The 26,815-nt window shown below is 42.7% G+C and overlaps 1 protein-coding gene across 5 annotated transcripts in view; it reads left to right on the forward strand.

Annotated features, from left to right (window-relative positions):
- Positions 1 to 26,815, forward strand: part of MID1 (midline 1) — a 671,868-nt gene that overhangs the window by 243,988 nt on the left and 401,065 nt on the right. The window contains exons 1-2 of one of the 5 annotated variants that reach the window (XM_019928549.3): positions 16,592 to 16,708; positions 24,400 to 24,453. The exons of 2 other annotated variants lie outside the window; for them this stretch is intronic. The gene's annotated coding sequence lies outside the window, so the exon portion shown is untranslated. Of the gene's footprint in view, positions 1 to 16,591; positions 16,709 to 24,399; positions 24,454 to 26,815 lie in introns of those variants that run through there. 2 more of the 5 variants (XM_073798991.1, XM_073798993.1) reach the window with 2 other exon arrangements.

The following is a 26,815-nucleotide window of genomic DNA, read 5'->3' on the forward strand; positions in this document are numbered from 1 at the left end:
CAGGTTGGAAGCAGGGTCTTCTAGTAGTGTCATGATTTCAAGTCAGCTGGGTGGGAGTATGTCAATTCCAGGCCGTCAGCCCCCTTAGAATCAGTGTCTGAGTCAGAATAGGAGGCCCCACTCTGTCAGACCCACTGAGAAAAGACCTCATTTTCCACAGACAGAGAACTGGTGTGTAGCATGATCCAGGGTACTGTGTAGTTTAGAAGGGAAGAACACAAAGGGTGTATGCCCCCGTCGCCACCCTCATGACCTGTTCTGTTACATTGTCCCTCTATACCCAGCGTGTGACATTTGTCCTACAAAGAAAATAATACAACCGTTTTAGTCAGGGTAAGTAATGTCAGCTGCTGAGATGAACAGTGACTTCCCACAACTGTTGATTACTCACATTTGACTCCAGCGCAGTTGGCCAGTGACAGTAGAAAGGGAGTAGTTGTCTGGGGATCCATCCGCCTTCATTCTAGTGGCTCCGTCACTACTAGGGCCTCAGAGGCATTGGCTGTGTTCTCAATATCTGGCCAAGGGGTGAGTGAAGAGCGAGTTTCACGGCCCAAGCAGGAGGCTTGAGGAGGCAGGCCATTTGCCACAGGCCAACCCCATTCCTTGGCCTCACTTCACTGCGAGGGGCTGGGAAATACTGTTTAGTTTTGTGCCCAGGAGGGCTTGGCAAGCACATGCCAGTGTTTCTGCCAGATTATCGTTTCAATATTTGAGGAAAATGTGATGGAGCTTGAAATAGGATTAGTATTTAAAATCGACTGCATAAATTGTGAAAGGGATTCTCTTTATATCGTAACAGGGCAAAATTTACATTTTTTTGACAAGAAAGTAAAAATAATCAAAACTCATGAATTTCAGAGACCCACTATTACCATGTCAGTTTATCCCCCTTCGTTCCTTCATCTCTCTCCCTCCCACTTAAGCTGCTACCCTGAGATGTCGAGGTCAGCTCAGAGACAGGGAGCAACTGAGCTGGCAGCAGAGAGGGGCCTGGGGGTAATGATAATGACTGTCTCCAAGGTCCAGACACTGAGCTAACCCATAACATCTTTTTTTTCCATAAAGGACACAGCTGAGATATCACCAGAGCCCACAGTCTTGAAATGTTTCATGTCCGCTTCCTGTCAAAAGCCCAAATGAAATGGTCGTTTCCTTCTAATCATTTAGTCTCCTTGGTTAGTCCTTTTCCTAACTTGGTTGTACACAGCATCATCCGGAATGCTGCGGTGGAAAGACTCTAAGAAGACCCACCCCCACAGTGATCCCTTCTCCTGGTTTTCTCACCATTGTGTAATCCCCTCCCTTGAGTGTGCGTGGGACCTGTGACTTGCTTCTAACCAATCGAATATGGCAAAGGTAATGGGATGTCACCTCAGTGATAACATTACTAAGATTGTAATCCCTGCCTTTGTAGTGGACTCTCTCTTTTGCTGGCTTTGATAGGGCAAACTGCCATGTTGGCGAGGTCTGTCTGAAAAGGAACTGAGGGCAGCCTCCAACCAACAGCCAGCAAGGAACCTAGACCCTCAGTCCAGAAGCCCTTAAGTAACTGAATTTTGCTGACCACCTGGGTGAGCTTGGAAGTGGATCCTTCCCCAGTCAAACTTTCAGATGAGGCCCCATCCCCAGCTGGTGAATCGACTGCAGCCTTAGGAGACCCTGAAGTAGTGGAACCAGCTGAGGCATGCCTAGATTTCTAACCCACGGAAACTGGGAAATGTAAATGTCTGTTGTTTTGATCTGCTAAATTCTGTAGTAATTTGTTTGCAATAATGACAACTACTATAGATGCTTGTTAAAAATACAGAGTCCCAGGTCCTAGCCACAAAGTCTGTTTAGCAATACTGGAGGACTTGGGAATCTGAATTTTTCATCATCATCTCAGATTCTGATGTGCCTGGTTTAGAAATCACTCCAAATGCTCTAGTCTTGATTCTTATACCTAGTCAGCCTCAGCAGAAAGTTATATAACTCAGCCATATTATTTTTACTTCCAGCAGAAGTGAGCTAAAAGTTATATTTTAATGATTTTTCTCTTGATCCATTATAAAAACAATCTGTATTCATTTTCTATTGCCGCTGTAACAAATTACCATAAGTTTAGTGGTTTGAAGAAAAACAGAAATTTATTATCTTACAATTTTGTGGTTAGAAGTCTGAAAATAGATCTCACTAGGCTAAAATCAAGGTTTCAGCAGGGCTAGCTCTTTCTGAAGTTTTCTGAGGAGAATCTGTTTCCTTGCCTTTTCCAGCTTTTAGAGTCCGCCTGCATTCTTTGGGTCCTGGGCTCTTCCCAGCAATGGTACCACTGAGACCTCTTCCGCTATCATCACATCTCCTTCTCTGACTATGCCCCTCCTACTTCTTTCTTTCCCATATAAGGACCCTTGTGATTACATTGGGTCCGCAGCAATAATGTGAGAGAACCTCTCCATCTCAAGACCCTTAACTTGATAATGTCTCCAAAGTCCCTTTTACCGTGTAAGGTAACATTCACAGGTCTAGGGATTAGGACATGAACATCTTTGGGAGGCCATTATTCTGTCTACCACAAGATCCATTGAATAAAATATCTATGGCTTGATGCTGGTGAAATGGTTGTCTCTTTCTGTATGTCACATGAGCTGTGTAATTTGTCTCGTTTCCCTTTCTTCCTTGGCTACCAGGGTCTTAGAGCTAATAATTGTGTTCAGTTGTAATAACTGTGCTGACTTGCTTTCTAATCCAACTGCTTCCTTTTGTTCATTATTTTGTTCTTACTCCTTTATCCTTAAGAGTTCTATTTTGTCTGTGTCATTTATTATAAGTTGATTTTGAAACATAACTAGAATATACAAATCCCCATATTTAAGCTTAACCCCTGGATCCTCTGATTCGTAATCTCTTACCCTCCAAAGCCACCAGGCACTGAAACATTTTCTCACTCGGTGGTTGGACTTTCTCCTATATCTTACGCCACCTCTTCTTCTTTGTCCTTCCCAAAGCCATCCCTGGCTCTCCAAGCCACTTACCAATCTAATTGTCGATTTCCCCCAGGGGACTGTGGGTAAGTAGTTCACCCTCCACCCATTACGTAGATTCTGTTAAGGCCCTTTATGCTGTGACGGATGAACTAGCTCCTGAACCCTTGGTCAGTCTGCGCATGGAAGAAAGATATCCTGAGCTGATCTCAAATACACTGGGCTCATTAAAGTACTTGAACAAATTGCCCTAGTAACTCCCATTAATAGCCACACACCTCAGGGAGACCAATAATCTTATCCGTATGTTACAAGAGGAAATATTCAGTCAAGGAAAGCGAAGAGAACTATAGATTCTATTTCTTTGCGAAAATTATCTTGGTTTCAGAGTTTTAGATGACTTAGATGGATGAATCCCAATCCCGGTTTTCCATTTCATCAGTACACCCCAATTATTGTTAGAAGTGGTTTGACAAAATAATTTTGTTAGCCTAATTAAAATATAGATTTCAGATACCATATTTTGGAATGGTCAAAAGAGCAGAGAATGTAGTGCAAACTTTAGAAACATGATGATTAAAGAGTCTGCCAAAATGTTTTAAACTTAAGTGTATATGTTCAGCTTAACAAAGTTTTATAAAATGAACACCTATAGAGTCACTCTCTCCTTAAGACCAAATTCTGTCCATGCCTCAAAGACCAGATTAGATGCCCTTCAGCGAAGACTTGCAGAAGCCTCTATTTGTAGTCTTTTTCTCATTGAATTTTAGAAACATATTAGTTGGATTCTTATGTCACATACATCTGTATCATGTGTATATGTGTATGCGTGAGAGCAGATTGTTCACACAGTAAATTCCTGAATCATCCTTTGATCTTCCGCAACACTGAGTGTCACTGTTTAACTATAACTTGAATATAGTTCATCAGAGAAGGAACGAGTGAATTAATGAGGCAGTGAGAGAATGAGGCCGTGGAGGTCACTTACACCAGGGGTCGAGTTAACGGTGGTCACCCAGCCCGGAGTAGAATAGTCAAATCCACCATGTTTTGGAAATTAGACAAGGGTCAGTAAGCTGGGTCAGCCAGGGCAGCTGTGGAGAAACAGTTCAGTCTTGACTTTAAGCTGAAGCTGATCTCTTCTCTGTCCACCTCCTGGGATTATGTGTCCTGGGGGCCCTTAAACAATGGTCAGGGTTAAAAGGGAGTCATATATTTTTAAATGCATCCTCTTTCTGTTTAAGGAGGGATAGGATGGAAGAGTTACCTTGAAAGAGTAAGGCATACACTGCTGCCACTGTATCTACATTTGTATCATGTATAAATGTATGTTACTCTTCTCAGAAGGCTTCACGGATATGTTCTTGATTCAAGCACAGGAGGAACATTAATTTTGGTCCTGCATTCAAAGCTGTTGACCATGGAAGCCAGTCTCCAGGGGCGTTAAGCAAATGACTAAATGTTTATAATAAGGCACTGGGTCTTATTGATCTCATTTCATCCTCAGAGAAACCCTAAAAGGTAGAAATTGTTCTCTCTCCCTTTTTACAGATGATGGGATCAAAGAGCCTCAAAGAGTTTTAATGGCATACCCAAGGTCATCTGTCTGCTTCCTAGTTGAATGTCTGTGTTCTACTCAGCTGTGGTATATAGAGGAGTCTGGTGCGTTATGAAAATGCAGACTCTGGGCTTTTGATTCAGAGAAAGTGATCCAAGTTATTCTAATTATGGTCTTGTTTATGATTAAAGTTTAGAATGAAGTATTGATATACCAGTTATATATTCTTAAAAATGTGGCATAATTTATTTTAGATGATAATGATTGAGTACCTACTGTGTGCAAGCCACTGGGTTAGTGGGCAGGGTACCCCGTAAAGTTGTCTTTTCCTCATCTTTTAGATGGGAAATAGGATAGTACTGTCTCTGCTTCCAGAAACCAAATCTCTTTGGTCGGGTGTTTTGTTGTTTTTTTTTTTTACTTTCTGTGGTCTGAATCAGCTGGGGCCCTGGCTCTTAATATTTAAAGAAAAACTTATTAAATAAAAAAAATCCCATTTTTTTCCCCTCAAAAGCCTACTTTTTATATATCAAATGAGCTTTGCTTTTCAGATTATTATGATCTGCTAGGACTTTACTAACTTGATTTTGCAAAACAATTGACTTATGTGTTCTAAGCTGTATCTGAAAGCAGTGTGCACAGAAAAAGTGTGTTGCCACCTGGTATGCAGAAGAGTAGTAGGTAGAAGGCATAGGGGAGGGAAACATACGAGAATCCCAAAATATTGTCTTGCATTTATTACATATTGGGTTGGCCAAAAAGTTTGTTCGGGTTTTTCCACACCATCTTATGGGAAAACCCGAGTGAACTTTTTGGCCAACCCAATAGTATTATAGTTTATTATTACAATAGATATATATTATGCATTTTATCATATGAGATAAATCCCCCTAATCTTCCTCACCTTCTTAGTTGGTCACGCCAGGTTGAAGCCTGGATGTTTTACTATAAAATCCGTTCGTTCATTTTTTTTTTATAGGTATGTAGGTACATAGAGATAGAAATAATTAGTGGTTCTTACCTAAGAGAGATTCTGCCCCACCTCCACCCCAGAATAGCTGGCGATAGCTGGACACATATTTGGTTGTCACAGTGCATAGGACAGCTCCCTCCCCATACACACACATACACACACACACAAAGAATTGTCTGATCCAAAATGTCAGTAGTGCTGAGGTTGAGAAACTTTGAGATAGATAGATAGGTAGATAGATAGATAGGTAGTTAGACAGACAGATAGATAGATACAAAGATAGCTAGCTAGATAGGTAGATACATAGGAAGAAAGCTAGATATATACTAAGTGCCACGTACTGTGCTCAGCAGAGAGTAACCAGGACATCCCTTACTGACAGCAAGTTTAATGTAAAGTCATTATGTGTCTTCATCCCTCAAAATCCAGCCTTGTTTTCATTATTGGGAAAAATGAAGTTTGGCCTCTCCCAGGATTTATTGCTTTTCTAATCAGCATTTTTTTAGGAGTAAAACCACCAAAACATGCATTTCTAAGTGAAGTTAATTTTCTGTACAGAATACATAGTTCCTAGCACTGATAACGAATTCAGCAGACTTAATCAGATTCAGATTTGGTATGCTGTTTAAGGGGAAAAAGAAAACAAATGGAAGCGGGCACTTTAGAACTTTGGCTCTCGCTGAAGAGTTTATGTAATTTGCCGAATTAAAGTTTAAGTCCAAGCTCACAAGAACTTCACATTTATGATATAAAATTAATTCAAGCTGAAATATGCAGTCCCCTGAGATGTCTTCCCAGGTCTATCTCCCTCTTCTCCCGTTTTCAACATGGCAACCACTACCAAAAATCTCAATCGGTTTGTAGGTAGAGATTTCTTCCGTGTAATATGTACGTGGATTCTCCGATCAAGCTCAGTAAAAGATTTGGAGACCTAGGTGTGAGTATCCCATCCACGAAATACATGGTTGGCTGTTAATATCTCACACTTAACCTGGTCCGGACTGTCCTCACTTATTGTTAATACTGTTTCAAGTCCTTTTTAGAAAATACCGTAGAAAGTGTAAATGAGTGCACACCGGTCAGCAGAAATTCTTAGCCTGCATTAATTCAGATTAACTGTGGGGGGGGGGGTAAAGGATCGGGGAAACCCCTGTGAAATACTGGGACAACTCTTCTAAGAAGAGAACCCCAAAGACTTCATATGCGCAACCATAAAAACAGAACCCAGCTTTAGGGATTTTTTTTTACTATCTTGTTTTGCTTCCCGTCATATATATTCCCAAGTAGACCAAGAACTAGATTGATTTCTAAATAGAAGTGCTTATTAGGACCAAGTGAAATACCAATTCTAAATGTAGCCCTGGTGGCATTGGGACACTAGAGAGGTGGCATTCTCAGAGAGCAACTCTTTGGCAAATGACAGCTTTCAGTGTTGAAAGTTTGGTGATCAGTCTCTCCGAGGTTCCTGAAAAACTTGGTAAACCGAAGCTATTCGTTGACACACCTACAAAACCTTCAGAACCACATAGAAAAAAATATACCTGACGTTGCGAAGATTCTCTGTATGCTAATATGTTTCCAAACTATGTCAGATCTCTGAGTTCTTTTAAAGAATGATCCTTTTCTCTGATCCCTGTAGCTTAAGAGAATAGCGGGGAGCCGCATAACAAGGCCGTGGAGCTCTAACACCCTCCTGGAGCCCACCCGTCTATTTCTCTATCTGTCTGTTGCTCTTTGTATGTCCCTCCCTGCCTCTGGTCTCTGTCCTTCTTCGATGGATCTTTTCTCAATCTTGTTTTTCCTTCTCTGGCCACAGTGTAAAATGAATGTGGTATGTTGTTTTGTTGTTCTTGTTTTGTTCTGTTTTTAAATAACTTCGGGGGGAATAATTTTAGGTTAACAAACAAGTTTCAAAATAAGTACAGAGAGCTCCTTTATACTCTTTACCTAGTTTTCCCTAATGTTAATATCTTACGTCACCATGGTACTTCTGTCAAAACTAAGAAACCAGCACCAGTATATTACTATTAACTAAACTACAGGTTTTATTCGGATTTCTCTAGTTTTTTCACAAATGTCTTCTTTCTGTTCCGGGATCCCATCCAAAGCACTACATTGTATTTAGTCATCGTGTCTCTTTAGGCTCCCCTGGGCTGTGAGTTTCTCTGTCTTTCCTTTTCCAAACCTTCCCAGTTTTGAGGAGTACTGGTCAGGTATTTTATAGAATGTCACTCATTTTAGCTGCCACAGTCTGAATGTTTGTGTCTCCCCAAAATGCATATGTTGAAATCCTAATCTGCAATGTGATGGTGTAATTCTCATGATTGGAATTTGTACCCTTTATAAAAGAGACCCCACAGAGTTCCCTAGCCCCTTCCGCCAGGTAAGGATACAAGAAGTCTGCAGCTCAGAAGAGGGTGCTCACCTGACCATGCTGGCAGCCTCTTCTTAGACTTCAAGCCCACAGAACTGTGAGAAATAAATTTCGGTTGTTTCTAAGCCCCCCACCCTGTGGTATCCTGTTACAGCAGCCCAGATGCACTAAGACATTAGGTTTATCTCTTGTTTTGCTCATGATTAGACTGGGGTCATGGTTTGGGGAAGGATACCAAGGAGGTGAAGTACCCTTTTCATCACATCGTAACATGCTGTCAGCATCACTTATCACTGGTAATGTGTTCTTGTTGATTTCTAATGCCACTAAATGCACATTGCTTTTAATGCAAAAACAAGAAAATGCAATATTTTATACGTTTCACTATAACATAACTTTTGAAACTCTTCCCACCTTTAGTTAGATTGCTGTTATCTACCCCCAAATGTGAACGTGTGTCTGACACATAGTATTTAATCAATGTTACTTGGTAAGTGAACGAAAATCTCTATATCTGTCTCCAGCCTCATCTATACCATAGGTCAGGGTCCCTGGGTGGGGAAAAAGAGATGTCTCAGGCAGCCTAGATACTAGCCACTCCATAGTGCAACCGCTCTTATCGATTTGGGTTTTAAAGAGTTAATTAAAAATAACTTCGGAAAGCTGTGATACATTTTCATCCTCCTAAAAGGATGTTCGAAGTTTTCTTTTGATTCTGATACTCAACTGCGGTGTTGTAAACAGTGCTAATGTAGTGAGAGCTAAGCAGGTAGGAGTTAAGAGATACAGACCTTGGGAAATGGGGGGGGCAGTTTAGAATTATTATTGTACAGTTGCTTATTTTCATTGCTTTTTGAGGATTTTCCCTCCTGCATGGTGTTTTGCCATCTCATTAAAAGAGCAACTGTCAAAGACATCATCCTGAAACACCTGCCTGGCGAAATGGAAAGAGGCAGGCTTCTAAGAGCTCTGGCTTCATTTTCTCTGTGGCTTGATCGAGTTTTCATGCTTTACCCAAATTGACAGACGCAACTGCAAGTAAAGTGAACTGTTCAAAAATTCAGCTTGCTTGATTTCGCGGACCACGCATTCCCTCCAAGCTAAGTTTAAGAGGCCAGAATGATTGCTAGCCTTTGCTGGTGCCACTGGTGGCACTGGTGGCGTGGGGATCTTTGAATGAAGGAGCCGGGTTCTCCTGTACCAGGGCCTATGGAAAAACGATCTGCCACTGTGGGGAGGTGAGGGGGCAGGCTGATCCGAGGAAATAAGAGTTTCTCTTATTTCCTATTCTTTTCTGTATGGGTGGTTAATAATTTTAAACTGTCTTGGCATTTCGCGAGTTATTCAAAGGCCCCAAATCCTGGCGGGTGGGGAGGTTTGTGGGAGTGAGGTGGGTGGGAGAATCTGTCATTCTCGTTTTCTGTTTTGAGAGTAAACAATCTTGACTGAAAAGAAAGTGCAAAACACCTTCTCTCCCCCATCGACCATGGGCCCAAAATTCAGACGATGAGTCCGTGAGGGAAATAATGAACAATTTTCTAGCCTTTGTTCCTCTTCGGGTTCAAAAAAATATTAGAAAACCATGGGTGACAGAAAGGGCTTTTACAGGGACTTAGACACCTAAAAATCACTTTCAAATAGAATTTCAAAAAAGAAACTCCCCGGGACATTTCATATACTACAGCGAATTGGGTGTTTGGGTACTTGGACACTGAATTGCAAAGGAAAGGTTTCTTAAGATAAGCGTTTGTGTTTCCAATTTCCCCCACTTGGCTCTTTATGATAACAGCTTTCATAAATAGCATAGCAGTTGAAACATTTATTATTGGAACAGAAATGCAATTACATGCAGATGTTGTCCTGTGATTCATTGCTTTGTGCTACACACATTTGCAAGCTGGAGGAAGAACAAGCAGGTCATCAAGTAAATGCTCTCAGCTGAGCTCCACCTACTCTCCTGACTTGAGTTATCTCATCTCTTCTGTAAGTGTTGCCACGATCTAGTCCTCCGTGGCCCTTCTTGGCAGCCTGTTTCATTGTGCAATTACTCCAACTACCGTCAAGAATGTCTTTTCATCCAACATAAACGTTCTTTACTTAATCCAAACCTGGTTCTTTCTCCAACATTCCTGTTCCAAGGCAGATAAAAAGACCACCCCATTTATTATTATTATTTTTTCGTTTGTCATCGTTTTTGCCTTTTGGTAATGTCACATAGTGATCAGAGCTATGAAGGTGATAAAATAGGGCAATTGACATGGAACCACTGCATGTGGGATGGGTGGTGATGTCCTTTCGGGTTGTCATTTATCATGGATGACCTCTTCCTGGAGAAAACTTTTGCATAAATTCTGAGGCTTTAGGGGTTAGCCGTGAAGATGCCAGGTGTATGTTTCCTATTGCTGCTGTAACAAATTATCATAAGCTTAGTGGCTTAAAACAGCCCAAATTATTTTTGTACTGGTCTTTAGGTCAGAAGTCCAACACAGGTCTCACTGGGCTAAAATTAAGGTGTCTCCAGGGCTGCGTCCCTTCTGGATACTCTAGGGGAGAATCTGTGCTCAGCTTCTAGAGCTCAGGCTCAGTAGTTGTGGTGCACAGGCTTAGTTGCTCTGCGGCACGTGGGATCTTCCCTGACCAGGGCTCGAACCCGCGTCCCCTGCATTGGCAGGCAGACTCTTGACCACTGCGCCACCAGGGAAGTCCCCTGCTAGAGGTTTCAAGCAGAGGATGGCATGATCTGATGTATATTTTTAAAAGATGGTTTGGGATGCTCTGTGAAGCATAGACTGGAGAGGCAAGGGCAGAAGCAGGGAGAGCAATTAAGAAGCAATTATGGGGAATTCCCCGGCGGTCCAGTGGTTAGGAGTCGGCGCTTTCACCGCCGTGGGCCCGGGTTCAATCCCTGGTCGGGGAACTAAAATCCCACTAAAAGAAAAAGCAGCTACAGTGATCTAGTTCAGAGTTTCTCAACCAGGGGCAGTTTTGCACCCCAGCCCAGCACCCAGGGAACATTTGGCAATGTCTGAAGACACTTTGGGTTGTCACGCCTTGGAGTTAAGGGGGAAGAGTGCCACTGCCATCCATTGGGAAGATGCCAGAGATGCTGCCGAGCATCCTGCGATGCCCAGGGCAGCCCCCAGCACTAAGAATGATCCCGCCCTATAGTGCAGAGGCTGAGAGACTGGAAGGGTCAGAGGCGATAGAAAGAAGTAGTCAGAATCAGGACTCGGGGGCGTTTGGACACACAGTCACCCATAACTAGGCTTTAGCTTTCAGGGCTTGATCAAAGGAGGGATAGGCCGTGGGGTTGACTGCAAAGTAGACTAGATTGGAGAGGGAGGGGGTGCGGGGCACTTGGGGGAGGGAAGGAGAGGTGATATTTAGAGTGCTGGGCTTTCCTCCAGGCACCCAGAAAGACACGCCGCAGGATTTTCATTGCATTCCGTATTGGCTCTCTTTTCTGAGTTCCTATGCATTCGGTGTTTATCATGGTCTAGAATTGTAAACCCAGGGAACCCGGGTCCTATTTTCTTCTCCATCATCACTAGCTTGGTGACATTAGACAACTGAGTTAACCTCTCCTTGTCTCCATTTTCACCTGTGTCTAATTAAGACAACATCTGCTTTATCAAGCTCAGCTAGTTACAAAGAACTTGGGAAAAAATTAAAGGGGCTATATGCGTACATTCTGCTTTGCAAATTTTTTCCCTTTAATTTCATTTTTGTGATCCTTCTTTTCGAGGTTTATTATAGTTTTCACCAGTCATATTTTTATACCTAAAAGACAATATAATTGATAAATATTTAACAAATTGAGAAGGTAAACTATATTTTGGATTTTATTTCCACGACCTTTTCAAGAATTACGTGATCCAATTCTTTTTGAATATTTAATAAGGAGACCAGTATAGTAACATTTTTGGCTAATTTAATTGTATTTATTTCACCAGTTTATTCACTAGCACCTGTGTGGAAAGCAGTATTAAACGAACTAGGCCAAAATAGTGTCCCTCTTGCCTTCTGGGCACTTGCAGTAAATGTGAGTTCCTTGCCATTCTGGGATGGCTCTCATAATGTAGAGAGTAGGGGTCTGCAAAGCATAGCCCAGGGTTGGCTGCCCGGGTTTGTAAAGCAAGTTTTACTGGGACACAGTCACGCCCGTTCATTTACATATCATCTATGGCCGTTTTGGACCACAGTAGCAGAATCGAGTAGTTGCAGCAGAGAAGCTTATGGCTGGCAAAGTTGAAAATATTTACTATCCCGCTCCTCGCAGAAACAGTTCGCTCACTCCTGACCTAGGGCACTTAGTCTTTTGGAAATTTCTGCTTTTGCTTCTGAATTTGCTCCGATTTCTTATTTCTGAAAATGTGGATCCCCAGTGAAGTAGTATTCTGAGAACACCTATTTTCCACTGCTTACATGGCTAATACCACCATACCAAAGGCTTTACAAGTAAAAGTGCTAAGCTGCCAGCATATGTTCAACTTATAGGCTAGTATTAGCTCAATATGGTTTTTCTACCATCCATTTCGTAGACGTTTCATTCCAATCTTCTATTTATCACTGTTGAACTCAAGCTTCTTTCTTAACGTCTTTTTCCCCCAACTCTTCAAGGTCGTTTTGAATTATAATACAATCCTCTGAGGTGTTAGCTATCCAATTTGGCACCATCTGCAAATTAAATCAACTTGCCTTTTATTTCACCACTCAAGTAACTGATAGAAATATTAAGAAGAGCCTGCCTCAGGACATCCTTTTCAAATGTCACTCTTTCCCTCAAGGTTCAGCCAGAACCACTGATAATCTGTGAGTCCACCTTTAAACTCCCAGTCTTCTAGAAATTGGATCTGGTCAGTGATTTCCAAACTTCAAACGCCAGTCATTATGCCATAGGGGTTGTGAATGTGTCTACTGAATGGATCCTTTCCTCCAGCCAGATGATTTGCCGTGGCTGTCATGTCTTCGTTCGTCATGTAGTCTGGTTCTCCTGTCTTTCTCTGAAGTTAAGCAGGGCCAGAGGACTTGCTCTGGCCAATGAAAGGTGGGCGGAAGTTTGTGTCCTTTACGGAGTGAAGTTTTGAAAGGCACTTCATGATTCACCAAGTCCCTGTTTCCTGTGTCAGCAGCCGTGGAAGTACATGTTGAAAGGAACCTTCATCAGCTTGGGTTCCTGAGTGACTTTGGATAGGAGAACCCTCCCTAGTGATCTGCATAAGTGTGCAGCGTGAGTGAGAGGTACACCTTTGTTGCTGTAAGCTACTGAGATCTGGGGGTTGCTTGTTACCAGAGCATCACCTCACCCATTGTGCCTGATACAGCTCTTGAGCACCATAACATTTTTCTAGAAATCTCCAGTAAAGCTAGGGACCGTTCTTTTTCTATACATCCTTTTCTGTGTGTATCCCTCGGAGAACCTTATCCATTGGGCACACCAATTAAATGTTTAGTGCGTAGAAGTGAATTAATAATAGATTAATAGATGGATAGCTGGCTGACATATTTAGGGAAACTTTTATATGCTTTTCCATCCCATTCATATATACAGAGCTAATGATAAAATAACTCCATGTGCATCCAGCTTCCTAAGTATCTTCGAGGTGCTTTTCAGTTGAACATGCTGGTCCCCCTCAACTGTGAGATAAAAGGACATTGTCATTATGATGGCGGCATTTGGCTCAGCCCAGGTCTAACAAGTGTAATCATGGTAAGGCCAGGCTCTGGTCAGTAAGAGTAACTTGCACTAACTATAGTGAGAGCACTAGCTTGGACACTTGCCTATTAGTATTTCTGTACTGAGGTGGAACTTCAATTAAACATGTTTGCGTTATACGAAATTTAGGGAAACTTTAGAGTTTCACATTCCATGATATAGACGTGCACAGGCTTTTCTTCAAGATTGTTAGCTTCGTGAAGGGGGGACATGCCTCACTTGCTCATGGTTGTATTCCTAGAACCTAGCAGAATGCCCGGACCATAGAGGCATCAATAAATACGTGGAAGGATTTTTCAAAAATCGCTTTCGGTACTTTCCGTCATCTGTGAGACACGCACCCATTTTTATTTCCATTTTGGAGGTGAGGCTCAGACGCATTATAAGTAACTCATGCAAGGTCACACAACCAAGAGACGGAACCAGAATGGAAGCATCTTCTGCCTCTAAGGCATTTGCTCTTTCTTGGATAGTGTGGTACCCTCAGGGTTCAGTAGAAAGAGCGAACATTCTGGGGTCTGATGGACCGAGATTTGAATTATAGCTCAACTACTCATTAGTTATATGTCATTGGGAATTTCTCAAATCTGTCCCCTGATGTTTTCTTTAAACCACAATGATATTTTCTGCCCTTCAAATCGGTCTTGTATTTTATTTAGTTTCCCATAAGTGCTATTTTTTTGGCGTGGTGTAATTATTCAGCTGTAAGTACTCTCTCATTGGGGTCCTCTATGGTTAGGTTGATTTCATGCTGCTTCCGCGACCCAGTCTTTCCCAAACCATTTCTTGAGGCATCCAAAATGCATTTAGCAGAGGGTTATATTCCCTCTTTGAAACAGGCTACTTTCAGATCCAAATTTCGTTTTGACCTTCCAATTCAATAATTATAGCCTAAGACATTTTATGTTTAAAGCCCAAATGATTGTTTGCTTAGAATTGTAAGAACAAATTTGGAGGCCAGCTTAAGGCACTTAAAGGTTTAGCCTGCCCTGGAAAAAAATGCATTCTTTGTCTTGCATCGACATGTTAATAAAGTCTAAAGTTCCTGCACAAACAGAACTTGCTTCTGCGGGAATTACGAGAACCTAAAAGCTGCGGGATCATAAATGGGCTATATTAGTGAAAGCTATTTACCTAGCATGGCACACAGAGTTTTATTTAAGATTAATGAAAACCCAATAAGTAGAAAACACTAATATTCCTTCCAGTGGGGCAGTCAAGATGAGTCTTAACTTGATATAATAGAAATGTGTGTACTCTGAACAGAAGAACGTGTGCAATATTTGCAAAGTTATATTTTCATAATATTTTTAACCCAAATTTGTATTCAATAGAAATACACTTAATATCTCATTTTAGGATCATTCTGGAGTCATGTAAATGCAGTCATTTTAGCAGTAACTTATGACTTTATAAAGAGTATTTTTATCAGTTTGTGTATTGCCTGTAAACTCTCTGGACATGTGATTCCTAAAACTTATATTTGAACATGGAAAACTGCCATTTTAATGTTCTCCTGTCTCTTCAAGTTGACTTGATTTTTGCAAATTCTCTTGGAAGTCAATTCTAGCAGATCTGGGATTTTGGATCTGCTACAAGTGGATCCCGAGATTTTGGACCAGTCACTTTATCTCTGTGAGTCAATTTTGTTATCGTGAAAAGGAAGTAATAACACACACTTCCTGTGGAGATATGAAGAGAAATTGTATGGAAAAGTCTTTACCCAGTGGAAAATGCAATCAAAGAGTAGTTACTCTTCCTGCCCCGTGTTTTTTGCACTCTCCTGCTCTTAGCAGAAACCCTTCATCATTGGCTTGTGTTGGTGCTGGCTTCGGTAGTGTGTAAACATTCGTTCTCTCCCCTTTCCCAAGCAGAGACCTAAAACGCAACACGGAGCTATTTTTGCTAAGAATGGCGTTACTCAAGGAGCAGTCAACCAGTGGATGAAATAGGAACAAATGATTCATTTTAAGATAAGTTTTAATTAGCAGGTAATCTTCACCTCCAACACTCAGGTGCTAAGTCTTGAGTCTGTACTTCATATTGAGACTTCAGTGGAATCGGTTAGACTTGAAAAGAATTATTACTTTCCTCCATGGTAGATAAATGTAGGGGGGAGAGCCAATTATTAGACAATTGATGTGTTACACACTTACGTTTAAAAACTGTTTTGAGCCTAGAGTTAGACCTTCCACAGAGTACTTTTAAAGATACATTTTCTTATCTTCTGAAGTCTAGGAGGTTGTTTAAAATTTTTTCCATGTAATTATGCAAATTCACAAGTCTTAGATTTCTTTCCTGAAACCATCAAATAACACTTCAATATGTGGGCTCAGGAGGGTTATTTCGGGGAATAAATAGATGTCATTATGTGTCATTTCGCCCATCAAAAAAAAAAAAAACAGTAGCAATTACTGCATTGTAAAAGGAGTAAACTCAAAATGATCTCATTGCATTATCTACTAAAGGCCTGGGAAAGTTGAATAACTATTAGTTACTCTGCTCAAACAAGGCACTGGAGTCTCACTTGACAGAGGTTTGTTCGTGTTCTTTTCCCATCACATGTTCTATTTGCTTCTTTGAAAAATAATTTCAAGACAAGTTATATCCTATGCTTCGATTTTTCTCCCTACAGTGCCTTTATATAATATAAGGTCGGTCATAGCTCATGATATAAAATACTAGCTGTTGACTCACACTAGAAGAGCCAATTTTACAGACTGCCGGGATAAAGATGATTTTAATTAAATCGCACAAATCCCTTTGTACTGCAAGCAAACCATACGCAGGCTGGCTGACTCTGAGCCATTCTGGCGTGTGTAGAGTTAACCAGGTTACCGGGCTTCCTAGTTAACTTCTTTCACCAGGAATGCAATTCGTGTTTACCTATATAAGGAAACCTGTTAGGCTGACCTGAGTTTGGCGGATTTTTGCGCTGACTGGGAGGCGTGGAAGCACACAGCCCGGAGAGGGGGAGTGATTCCGAGCTGGACAGAGCAAGCTTCCTGAACGCCCCAGTCATTCAGCTGATCCGAGGCAGCCTGCTTGGAGGACCTACAGGTTTGCCTCTTCCAGATCACAGTTGAGGAACAAAAACCCCGTCCTAGGAAAAATGGGGAAGCCGGTGAGTTTTACCGATCTCTGTCTGCTTGCTTCTGCTAAGGGGCACGCCTCATTGCTCTCACCCAGGAAGCAAAGGGAGAGGCGTCGCTCAGCCGCTAACTCCACAGCTCCTTCCTGAACAAACACAATGCTTCGCGAATACCTCCAGACAACTTTTCCTGCCTGTTTTGTACCCCAAGAATCCACAGAGGCAGTGATTTTCGCTCCTTAGACATTCCAGAGAGTGTTTTTTTTACTAGCCAAGAGTTTCTCTCCCACCGCGATGAGCAAACTTTCTCATCTTTGTTGCACTCTGAAAGAGTGGAAATGAGCCCTGGGGTGCTTTGCGAGAAGGCTGAGCTCCCCAAGGAAGTAATAGTAAATCTAAGTGGGGTTCTTAAAACCACAGGCAGTGTGATAGTCTGCAGAAGTGCAATTTGTCACTAAAAAGGCAGTCTGAAGGTATCATTTTTCATTCATGCGGCAGCAAAATCCTTGCATCCTGCACATGTAATAAAGGACACCTTCTGAGACACTGAGGAAAGAAAGAAGCCGAGCGGGGCTCTTTGTTCTAGACAATGTAAAGAAGCCCACTCTTGTATTTTGACAAGTAGCGTGTGTCTATTTATACATAAGGCAAGAATGATGAATAAAGTCTTTATGTCAAAGGCATTGCAGTCGATTGAGTTAAATTTTGGCTCTATTCTGTATGTAGACAAAAATTGAAATCTGAATGTAATTAAACATGGAAATGTGAAAGTGTTTAACAGACTTGCAGGGGAATTTTAGTAATACTCGGGAATGGTCAATTATCAGAGGCAACTGAGTGAGAAAAGAAAAAGCTATTGCAGCTGAGTTCTGGGGCGTAGGTAAAAGTTTTGAAAAGAAAATCGATTTTGTTTTTTAATAGTACAGCCATCCAAAGTGATTTTTGAATTGGGTACAAATTTTTATTTTTTTATGGCAAGGTGGTTTTATTAATTGAGTGAGCTTGTTTGAACGATTCGATTGTTCATCTCGCAGAGAAATATTGTCGTTTTCTGTCACAGCGACTTAATCCTAAGGGTTTGGGGAGCAGGCAAGTGGCACAAGGACCCAATTTCCAATCTCTCATATTAAGAAGTTATTTTTTCAATTAATTTCAAGAAAAGTAATCAGCGCAAACAAGCAGATTTGAGAGAATGGCCACTTTTTAAAAAATTGCAAGTCATAGTCTATTCCCTAGTGAGGCTATTGGTTTAATACAGGGATTGGCAACTGCATATTCATAAAAACAAAAGCTGTGGCCAGTTTTATGTAGCGCTCTCGACTTGCAAAAGCCTTACTGTTCGTGGTAACACAGTTTAAATGAAACCTGCTCACCTCAGTGGGAATAAAACCGAGAAAAGCAGTGTGTGTAATACAGTAGATGTCTTAGTAAATAAAATTAATAGCACAAGCGACAAAACTGAGAAGACTAATGCAAATGTTTTAAAGCTTGTTATCTCCTAGGTGCTGCTCAGAAAAACAGGAGTCTTGATATTGTATTGCTTTTGATGGGAATTAGGAACCCAGGAGACACAAAACACTATTTTAAAATACACGGTTAATAACAGATGTTTACACCGGGTTGTCTCACCCTGCCGAAGAGATGGCCCCAAGCCAAATCAACTAGCAGGTCTGCCGTTTTTTCTGTGAGCTGATATGTACGCAGTTATTATACACTGATTACATTAACAGCCAAAGGAATATGTAACCAGAAAGGTAGATAAGTCTCCTAGGGCGAGGAGCGCTGGGGGTGAGCTTGGGGTTTGGGGAATCTCCTGTTTAGAGTTCTCCTTGCCAGTGTCTTATGAATTACTGTCAGTGACTGGGAGCCCTGACTCCTGAATCTACTTACCTTTGCCTGCCCGGCAGTTCATTTGGGGGCAGTAATAGTGATTATTGTATTTAACACTCTGCCATTAATAGAGTTCCAGGAAGATTCCTTCTTGAAGATTAAAGTTATTTCAGTGTGAGAACTAATCCTGCAGTGAAAGGCAGGTAGGATGTGGTGGCGTTGCATTAGCTGTTTTCGAGTCACTGGTGCTGCGTGCTTGTGTGGACATTGGAACCATTCGGCAGCCTCCTTAGGTCTGTGAGATGTTAGTAAGTGTCCTGGTGAAGGAGGATGAAAAGTCCTGGGGGCGGAAAAAGAGAGTAACGGAGCATCGGCGCGGTCCTTTGCTAATGTGTGTTGTGACTCCCTGAAAAAGTGCAGCGTATGAAGTATGGTTTGCTGCACATTTCCCTGATGGCTCCATTTTTGCCTGATCATCCCGAGGAACATTCTCTAAGGCAAAGCTTCCCAACAGATGGGCCAAAGAGTGCTGAGAGATGATCAGTGGGTTGCAGACATGCCCAAGACTTAATCCCTCTTTGGCATCTGGGTCATCTGGCTGTGCCTGGGCTGGCCGTATCCCCCTGAAGTCTATCCGTGGACCACATAGCTTCCTCAGTTTGCCCCAGTATGTTGTACAGATAGGGTCAATTTCTATATCTGTCATGATGTGTAAAAGCTAGGAAACCGTCTTTGACAATCCAGGCCCAGAATACAGATAGAGCCAGTCAAAATTCAACTACACTGTGTTAACCCAAGCCTTGGGGCTCAATGTGATGAAAAATACCCTAATTTTTATCATCTTTCATGCTACGGTGGGGATGTCAAGGTCCTCTGTATGTCATCCAGTTTTCCCCCTTTATTCTATAAAGAATTTAAATAAGTATTTGTGCGTGTGTTGCTGTCGTTGTCGCTGTTGTTCTATTCTTAAAGATCTCCTGGAAAGCTGATGGCAAAGTGTTTCCTCCCGGGATCCTTTCTAACGTTTTGTTATCATTTATGCTTCCCTTTCTCAGACTGCTATCACAGTGTGTTCGGCTGAGCTCCTCCTGCCGCCAGTGTGGCCTAGTCCAGAGGCAATGACATAAAAGAACCTGGTTTCAAAGGTTATTTATCAATTGTAAATTCTTTCCTTAGACCCTGTACCAAATCTGTGCACAGCATTCCTATCCCTGGCGAACTTTCTCTGCCTACCATTTGACATCAATCACCTTTTCAAAAACGTTTTGTGTTATTAATTCCTGTTACATTCATTCAGCGAATCTTTATTGAGTGCCTTTTGAAGTCCTGTGCTAAGTACTCGGGAGGAAAAGCGGGTATACAAGAGACAGATGAACTTAAACCAAATCTTCGTGCAACTGATAGCATTTCCGCAAAGAGAAGTCTCATTGCCTGCACGGTGTGCAGCATTTGAAGTATGATTTGCTACAAACTTACTCGACCACTCACTTTTATGGCTGATCGTCCTGAGGGGCGCTGTTGAAGTCAGAGCTTTCCAGCTTGTGGGCAGAAAACAGGTTAACACACAGGTCAAGATGTTCATGCTTTCAGTGACCAGATGATTTCCAGGTCAGAACGTGTCCGGTAGATGCCCTGCAGAGCGTCTCTAAATGACAGGGAGCTGGATGATACCTATTTATATTTTGCTAATGTATTCTTCAAGGCCACATTTTCTTGGGTTGTCAGGGGTTCCCAGGGCGCCACATTAAGAAGAGAGCTTTCCAGAGTACTAGGTAACTCGAGAGCTTTTATACTGGCTTTTAACCACTGGAAATTACTAATTGTCCAGTGACAATTCTTATGAGGCTGGCAAGAGCACCTGCTGTTACTTCTAGGGCTGTAGATGAGAGGCTTAGAATCAGGGACTGTGAATCAATAACTGGTTTGCGCCAGCAGGATTTTCGAAGTATCTAGGACACTGGCAAAACCAATTTAAAATATATTTATATTTGAAGAATGCTTGGCTGGCGAGGTGATAGATACTAGACTAGGACTTCTAGTTAAATGTAAAAGTACATTTCCATTTTTTAATTAATTGCTTGCAATCACATGTAAGGGAATCTTCTGTGAGTGAAGCTTTCGGAGAAATTGAGTTACTTTACGTAGTATTGCCCAGGGTTCAGTTAATTTTGTTTTTTATTTAAAAGGAAAATGGAGGGCTTCCCTGGTGGCGCAGTGGTTGAGAGTCCGCCTGCCGATGCTGGGGACACGCGTTCGTGCGCCCGCGGTCCGGGAAGATCCCACATGCTGCGGAGCGGCTGGGCCCGTGAGCCATGGCCGCTGAGCCTGCGCGTCCGGAGCCTGTGCTCCGCAACGGGAGAGGCCACAGCAGTGAGAGGCCCGTGTACCGCAAAAAAAAAAAAAAAAAAAAAAGGAAAATGGAAATGGATAGCAGTGCTTTGTGGAATATAGCATTCTCAGGTATGCTGGGTGCTTAATAGCTGGATCTGCATAGAGATTGGCTCCAACTGCGCACTCTCTTGTGAGTTGCTCTTCACTTGTCTAAACTTGAGACAGACGTGAAATTAAGCAGAACCTCCTCAATTTGACAGTTTCAGTTTTAACACGTGACAGAATTGGAATTTTGGTCAAAGAGCTCGAGCCAGGAAATACTGCATTATTTATAGCTATTGTTCTGCAACAGAGGCCTTGGTTATTTAAACCAGAATTATTTCCCCCTCCCCCATGAGTATCTAATTGTGCAGCTATTTCGATCTGTACTGACAGAGTCATCATGTATTGCCTTGGGGAACAAAACAGTACATAAACTACTAGAGAACAGATAACAAGTTTATTCGAACTGATATACTTGGCTTAAAGCTAAGAAACAAAAGAATATAGCGTGTTTCCCAAGTTTCTTCCAAAGTAGTGGATGGTGGCTTTGGCTAAGTCATCTTAAACTTCTCTGGGATTCAATTTCCTCATGTATCACTGGAGACATAAATACACAATTCACTGGACAGTTATGAGTATTGAAAGCACCTAGCACAGTGCTGGGCAGGAGGCCAGTCAATAAGTATTAGTTGGATCTGAAATGTGTCGGGGTGGATGAGGCATCCTCCAGTAAACAGTTAAGGGCTGGGGACTTCCCTGGTGGTCCAGTGGTTAAGACTCCGAGCTCCCAACGCAGGGGGCCCCGGTTCGATCCCTGGTCAGGGGACTAGATCCCGCATGCTGCAACGAAAGATCCCACGTGCGGGAAAAAAAAAAAGGCAATTAAGGGGTTGAAGAAGTAGAAGACGAACACTGGTGTCCCATATGTCATTTTGCCCACTCGGTGATTTCAAATATGCTTTTCAGTGAAGCGTGATATACTTTCTAATGCCCTGTACCAGGTCCTCTTTTCTAATGTGTGTTACCTGTTTGTCCCCTGTAGGTTTTGTGTTTGAGACCCTTGTTCTAAAGGCTTCGGTAGCAATCTATGTTGTCTCAGACAAAGTTTCCCCCTTTTAAGGTGTTTTCCCCAAAGTAACACGTTTTATAAGCAAAACTTGTTTTACTAACAATAAGTAGAATTCTCCCTGGCTTCAGTTCATAACAGTGGTTATGCAGGGGTCTTGAGGATGGACTTCTCTAAGGTGTTATGCCCCCAAGGTTATCCTCAGATCCCACTCTCTTTCTCCCACTCCCCACACATCACATCCCACCCCAGTGGAATATAACATTTAATCTGATGTCACTCCTATGATGTGGACGGGATGTGTCCTGTGGGCTGATGTGCCCTGCCCAAAGTTCACTCCTGGCTAAGGCAAGTGGGGACCATATGGTGTTGCTTTGATGAGGAAACAGGGCAGGTGTATGAGTCAGCTTACGCTGCTATAACAAAACAGCACAGACTGGGTGGTCAAAGCCCAGACATTCATTTCTCAGAGTTCTGGAGGCTTGTAGATAGCCGTCTTCTCACTGTGTCCTCACATGATGGAGAGAGAGCAGTCTCTCTCTCTTCCTCTTCTTATACAGGCACTAATCCCACCATGGCGATCCAGCCTTCATGACCTCATCTAACCCTAGTTACCTCCCAAAGGCCCCATCTCCAATATCACCGCACTGGGGGTTCGGGCTTCAGCATATGAACTTGGTGGTGGAGGGGGGCACAATTCAGTCCACAGAAGTGGCTTTATCAAAACGTAGATCAAGTGACTCTCTATTTCTGACTTATTTTCATTGAACTTGAGATAACCTCTATTGTAAGATACAGCATTAAGAAAGAAAAAACATTCTTCCATTTAGACCCTAACAGTGTTTTCTTAGCATTGAAACATTTTATGCTACTTTTTTGAAAGAATTCTTCTAGGCTTATTTAGAGCAATGTTTTACAAAAATCATGTATTCCTCCTTTGCATACATAAAATGGAAAATATAGTCAGGGTAAACTTTGTAAGATTCCAACTTTGCTAAAGCACTTTTCATTTGGAGTTGTCACGTGTATGCTTTTCTGCACGATGCCATCATGTTCTGTGCCAAAATACAGCATTTCTTTTTTTTTTTTCCTTTTTTCTTTTTTTTTTTTTTGCGGTACGTGGGCCTCTCACTGCTGTGGCTTCTCCCGTCGCAGAGCACAGGCTCCAGACGCGCAGGCCCAGCGGCCATGACTCACAGGCCCAGCCGCTCCGCGGCATGTGGGATCTTCCCAGACCGGGGCACGGACCCGCGTTCCCTGCATCGGCAGGCGGACTCTCAACCACTGCGCCACCAGGGAAGCCCCACTGCATTTCTTTTTAAAGAGCTTCTCTACTATCTCTGAGTCTCTACCAAAAGGCAACAACCAGAACCATGTTCCTTCCTCAAATGGTCCTACCTGGGAATGCAGTTATCCCTTCATACCCCCAGGAATATCCACCAAGCGACTACACTTGTCAGTGCACTCATTCTTCAGCCTTTCTGACACATTTCCACAAATGTGTTAAGAACCAGCACTCTTGGTGGGTTCCATTGATCTCCTAGGTGCCTGTCCAGACGCCTTTCCTCTAGTCCCACCTGAGCCCTAAGACGATCTCCTTCTGGCCTGGGGGAAACCCTTCCTCCTTTTCATTTCTTTGAGAGGCTTTGCCAGGCATGTGACTTCTCTTCTCCTAATGTGGGGGGCTTGTTTCAAATAATGCCTAGAACTCAATAGAAGTGACAAAAATATGAACTTCTAGGACCAAGAAGGTTCATGGGTGGGCAGTGACAATTGTATCGTGACTGCCCCCTGGGCAGCAGCAAGTGTAAGATACATCCCAATGTCAGCCTTGTTAAACTGGAAAGCATTTCCCCCGAGAACTCAGGAAATAGAGTGTATCTCCCCCATCCCACAGGGATGCCTAAAATCTCAGCATTATAGAACGATTTAATTGTCTTTTAAGGTGTCAAGAGTGTTTTAGTAGAAATTAATGGCTCTAGAAAGAGCATCAATTGTAGTTGCCGTATTTACTGCTCTGGCGGGGGTTTCTTTCCCATTAAGATGAAGTAAGAAAGCAAGAGCCTGTGACGATGGGACAAGGAATGGGTTAGGGATGAGGATATGGGAACGGAAAGAGAGCAGGAAAAGAGAAATAAAGGAGAAGCTCAACATTCATTCAACGATATTTATCAAATTCCTGCTTTGAACCAGGCATCACCCTACATGCGTTGATGGCGTATCATGCAAACAAGAGTAAAAGTCTGCCTAGAATAAAAGCTGTATAGTTATATGTTGCCATGAGATTGTACTGGGAGGATTTAGCTAATCAAGGGAAGTCAGAGAAAGCTTCCCCCAGAAAGGGGTGCTTCAACTGAGAGGTAGTAGGAAGGGATGTGAGTCAGTGTTTGGAGGGGTAGGAAATGGCCGGACTGTATCAGGGAGTTTTCAACAAGGGATGACATTTGTCTTTCAGAAACACCACATTGGCAGCATCCGGGAGACTAGATCGGAGGACATCAGAGTGAATGTGGGTGAGCCTAAAAGAGGAGTCCAGGGAAAGATGATGTCTACTTATACTAATATCGTGGCGGTAGAGAGGAAGAGAAGTGGGTGGATTTCAGTTATATTTCACAGGTGAAATAGACAGCAGTGGGTAGTGAATGGGACATGAGCGATGATGAGGGACCAGGAAGCGGCAAGGCAGACTCCCAGGAATTTGGTCCTCCTAACTAGAGGAATAGTGGTGTCATTAATGATGTAGGGAACAATGAAAGTTGACCTGGTTTGACAGTAGAGAGAGGAATCGTTTGTAGCCTGATGGAGTGGAAGATGCGCCAGCTTTGGGGCCGAAAGGCTTGGCGTGGGTTCAAGTCCTCGCTCATCCATTTACTAGCTTTGTGATGCTAAGTTTCTCTGAACCTCAGTTCTCCCATCTTTAAAATGAGGGGAATTCCCTGGAGGTCCAGTGGTTAGGACTCCCCGCTTCCACTGCGGGGGACACAGGTTCGATCCTTGGTCGGGGAACTAAGATCCTGCAAGCCGTGCAGCATGGCCAAAAAAGAAAAAAAGAAGATGAGGCCGTAAGCATCCACCTCACAGGGTTGTTGGGACAATCAAGATAACTTCAGATATGGTCGAAGGTCCTACCTACATGAGTTCCTATTATTATTCCAAAATTGACCAGCAATGAAGCCTAGAGGAAGAGTGGCTATTTTCAAGAACTTCCGAGGGGGTGGGGTGGGGTGTGAGAGTTTTGACAGCTGAGGTCTCAACACTCTGTAAGTTTACCTTAGTGAAGTTTCGCCTTGTTGATAATGTACAGGGCAGCTATTGGCTTCAGTTGGCCAGTGAATTCCTTCTATTTCGTTCCAACCCCCTCTCCTCCTCTCTCTCAGCCTGGATTAAGGGATCCCATATAGGAATAAGCTACATTGCTTTTCTCAGCTGAGATCCCTTATCACTTGTAAGAGGACTATAGGATTTAGGAAAATGTAACCGGAGAGTTTGCACTAACAGGTGATCACAGTCGATTAACTACATACTCCCTGTAGGGTTCGGGTGAAGGCTTTCCCATTCTGTTTTTCTAGCATCAGTTTAGCGAGAGCATTTTATACGACATATGTAATTCCGCTGCCCTTGAGTGACCTCAGCGAATTCCATTCTGGCTTCCAAATATTCCCTCATTAAAGGGAGCCATTAGACAGTGAAAGCTGCAGCCATCGGGTTAGGAAAACGCTGCAATGAGCAGGTGAAACGGCAGAAGGGGTTAAGCCCCCCGTGGAAACCAGGTATTAGCGTCCGTCTCTGCAGGTGTTCTGGCGTTGTAGGATCCTAGTCACTACGAAAAGTCTCCCCCTGTTGCCTGGTTCCACTTCTTTCCCTCCGTTCTTGACCCACTATTGTCTCTTTATAGCCACATTTATCTCCCACTGAATTATCAGAAAGATTAAGTGTCCCATCCAGACCCCATTCGGTTATTTTTCCATGCAAGAAACACTTATTTTCATACAGAAAAATGGGTGGGAGAGAGTGGGAGGCATCTTATTTCGTTATTTCACTTGTTCGGGTGGAAGAATGTGACACATTTGTATGACTTTTCGGATAAGCAAGTTGTGCTTGGTTCCCCGTGTGGATATTTGAGAGTTTACTGTCTACACCCAGGCAGGGATTTGGGGGTGTGGGAGGAGCGGAGAAGGAAGTGGAGTGGAAGCTGTGATCTGAGTTAGAAGTCTCAGACATGCTTTTAAGACCTTCCTCTTTCCACTACCTTCCCTGCCTTTATAATTTTTTCTCTGTGTGGTCCTTTTTGATGCAAATGTATTTCAAGGTATAAGAGCAATTTAAAAAGGCGATTCTAAATCCGAATTGTATCTCCCGGAGGAGCTGCCTTTTCACTTCATGAAGACGCACTTGGCTTTAGTTTTGCGGAGTTCCAAGCAGGAGCAGTCAGTAGAAACTTCTGATTAGCGTGTGCAATAGTAGTTGCTCCACGTCTGGTTGCTTGAGGAGTCACAGTGATGTAGCAGGAGCGAGACAGTGTCAAACCAGAGAGAGTTCACACTGTCTGTGAGTGTAGTGACCTGCCAATAGTAAATCATTTGCCAATAGCTCAAAGATAAAGAAGGAACCTGGTAGAATGATCCGAAGTGAAGGTTGCAGCAAAGAGAAAGCACATCAGACGTTACAGTGAATGAAAAATGGTGGGAACTTCTGTTTCCAGGCCCCCAAATAAAGTTCTTGCAAAGATAAAGATGTGAGCTTTGCACACCATCAGGCCTTCTGATCTGTTTATCCAGCTCAGGAAGACTGAAATTGCGGAGGAGGAAGGTCTCCGCCAACAGATTGTAGGTCATAAATTAGTTAATAAAACCTGTCCCGTGTTATCTCTG

Source organism: Tursiops truncatus, chromosome X (assembly GCF_011762595.2).
Source record: "Tursiops truncatus isolate mTurTru1 chromosome X, mTurTru1.mat.Y, whole genome shotgun sequence".
NCBI classification, from domain to species: domain Eukaryota; kingdom Metazoa; phylum Chordata; class Mammalia; order Artiodactyla; family Delphinidae; genus Tursiops; species Tursiops truncatus.